We start from the raw sequence: 3356 nt of genomic DNA on the forward strand, positions 1-3356 counted from the left end.
AAAATCTGATGGTATGTAAATATGGCTCCTTATAAGCTGCAATCTGCGTGTTTTTAAAGTATTTTCTTTGCAAAGTTTTTGTATCAAAGCTAATGTTGAGCTGTACTTGAATTCACCTTCTTAGCAAAGCTATCGCCTAAGCACCGGCACGTTTCCGAGACTGCTATTCATTCTGCATCTCTAAGCTTAGCTTCTGCCCTGCCCCTTCTTCATTTTCCCCCTCAAGCCCTTTGTCTACCAGGGCATTGTTCCTGCTTTACCTTTGCCCCAGACATGGTACTCAATGATGTCTTTTTGGGAAAAAAATCAATTTGTGGAGCTGGGGAGATAGCTCAGTGGCATAAGGTCCTGCCTCACAAGGTGCAGAATTTGATCCCCGGTACCAAAACAAAATGGCCTAGGAGGATGTACCCGTAGGTACACACACAGCTGTAATCGCAGCCCTCTGGGAGGATGTACCAGTAGGTACACACACCATGCTGCAACTCCACTTGGTGGAGTCTTTTTTTTTTCCATGGCAACAGAGCCATACCTGGTGGGAGGTTTTCCTGAGTCTGTAGTGTGTCCAGATTGGACAGAGCTTCTTCCTTTCCAGGGCTCCAATGTGAACTGGATTCCAGATTTTTAAGTTAGTTTATTTAAGCTAAGTCATAAAACACATATGATTTGTGATTTTTTTTAGAAAACGAGTTGCTCTTTGAGAAATAACTAAAAGTATATTAAAACTGTCCAGAGCAGATCAACTAAGTAAATATTGAAAATAAACAGGAAGGCCAGCAAGATAGTTCAGCAGACTAAGTGCCTGCTTGGGCAAGCGCAGGGACCTGCGTTCAATCCCCAGCACCACATGCTGCACCAGCCTCGGGGCGCTGAGCTGGCCACCAAGACAGAGTGTGGTGGCCCACGCCTGTAATCCCTGCGCTAGGCAGGCAGAATACGGAAGGATCACGCCAAGTCTGAGCTGCGTTATGAGAACCCTGTACCAAATACATAAGATTAAAAAAAAAAAAAAAAAGGAAAGAGATGAACTAGTATTGTGATTTATTTCCTGTAATTCAACCAGGCATGGTGATGCTTGCCTATGATCCCAGTACTCAGAGAATCTGGGACAAGAGGATTGCAAGTTTGAGCCCCAGCATGGGCAATTTAGTGACTCAGCAAGACCCTGTTTAAAAAAAAAAAAAAAAAAAAAAAAAAATTAAAGGACCAGGTATGTCAATTCTTGGCTCCTACTAAAATAAATACAGTAAGGCTTAGTTTTTCTGGTGTTAAATTGCACAAGACTCCTAAATAACATTAGGATAGACTCCTAAATAACATTAAATCTTAAAACAGCTGGAGAGGCCGGATGTAGTAGGCACAGTGCTGGCCTGGCAAACTCGAGGCCCTGAGTTCGATTTCTAGTACCACCCCCCGCCCCAAGGAAAGAAAAAGCTCCAAATGGGTAGGAGAGTTTGGTGGACCTTCTCAAGGGAGCATTAACCAGTTGAATCAGGTGGGCTCTAAAGCACACAGCAGTGACACTTGAAAATGGAAAGTGTGGGGCCAGCTGGGTTTGGCAAAAACATTGAGTGCTTCAGGGCAGGCCGACGGCCTTGGGCCAGCAGCTGGAAAGAGGAGGCTTACCCAAAAGGAAGGAGTCTAGGGAGAGAGGCAGGAGGATTTAAAGTCTCAATGGAACCAAGTCTCAGATTTTTCATATCATCTACCCCAAGCTTCTTGTTTTGACCTGAGAAAATACTGCTGTTAAGGTGGCTGTCAGTAACATACTTTATTTTATTTTTTAATTTATTTTATTTTTTTGGCAGAATGGGGGATAGAACTCAGGCCCTTGTGCTTGCCAGGGAAGTGCTTATTCTACTGAGCCATCTCCCCGGCCCCATACTTTTATTTTTAACCAGGACTCGAACCAAGGACCTCGTGCTTATGAGGCAGGCCCTGTGCCACTGAGCTATATCCCTTTCCCCAGTTAAGTACTTTTGGGGTCTGCCCTAAGGGACCTAAATGCCATCATCACATGCTAGTGAATTGGGTCAAATGAGATTGTAATTCATTTTCAAATGGCTCAAACTGGTCTCTGAGAAACTATACCAGAACGGGCTTCTAAAATCATTTCTTTTAGGAAGCTTGCTATGACCGTATCTCAACCACCCTCATCCATATCTGAATTAGGTGTCCTTATATTTTTTGTTTGATGATTGAAGACAGAGTCTTCTATGTAGTTTAGGCTGGTCTTGAACTCAGAAATCCTCCTGCCTCAGCCTCCTGAGTGCTGGGATTACAGGCTTGTTGCCACCATCTCACGCTTTTCTTTTTTGATGCTCTCATTTTACGTGCTTGCTCTTACTGAAGAGTTTATCGTGTTGCATTTATATGGTTTCCTTCTCTATCTCCCACCCACCTTCTGGTTTCAGAGACTGTGGCTTTTGTTACTATAGCTCCAAGATTTACCATAGCACCCGGCACACTGTTGATGAAGGAATGACTGGAAGCCAATTTATGCATCCATAGGGATTTGCGCACTGGGAAACCTGCTCCTTTCATGGGCGGCCCCAAAGGCCTTTACCGATCCTGTTTCTTACTAAAAAAAATGCAAACACCTTATTCCTAACATTGAAACAGCTTCACTTTGGTCCCAGGAGATCAGTCCCTCTGGTAGAAGATCCCTTGTATTTGCTCATCCAATCACACTGTCTGTAGTTTCTGGTAGACACAACAAAATCGGCCCTTCTGAGATCGCCTTGAATGCAGTCTCTCGCGCGAAACCTTTCCTTCTCTCCTACTGGTGTGAATTCTGTTCCTCTTCTTGTACTGAATAAGTTTCTTGAACACATTTTTTTCATAGGTTGGTATCTCTATAGGATTGTATTAGCAAGGGTTCTTCCAAGAGACAAAACCAATAGGGAGGGATGAACAATGGCTAGATGATGGACAGATGGGTAAATGGGTCAATATCTGGCTGGCTGCCTGGGTGAATGGATGGGTGAATGGATGGGTGAATGGATACATGGATGGATGGATGGATGGATGGATAGATAGGTGGGCAGATGAATGAATGAATGAATGAATGAATGAATGGATAAATGGATAGATGGATGTACATATAAATGGATAGATGATAAAAAAATTGACATTGTGAAATAAATCAGACCCATACATGCAAACATCAGATCTTCTCACTAATGTAAGAACCTGAAAGAGTAAATAAAATCTGAAAGGTACAATAGATATTGTGAAAGGGAAAGAATGCGTTCAAAGGGAAGGAGCAACTGGGAAGAGGAAAAGGTCAGGATGGGGGAAGAGATATATTTATGTATGTGCACGGGATGGCTTGGAAAATTATACTGCTTATTTTG

This window comes from Octodon degus, unplaced genomic scaffold, assembly GCF_000260255.1.
Source record: "Octodon degus isolate 3935 unplaced genomic scaffold, OctDeg1.0 scaffold00027, whole genome shotgun sequence".
In the NCBI taxonomy this organism is placed as follows: Eukaryota; Metazoa; Chordata; class Mammalia; order Rodentia; family Octodontidae; genus Octodon; species Octodon degus.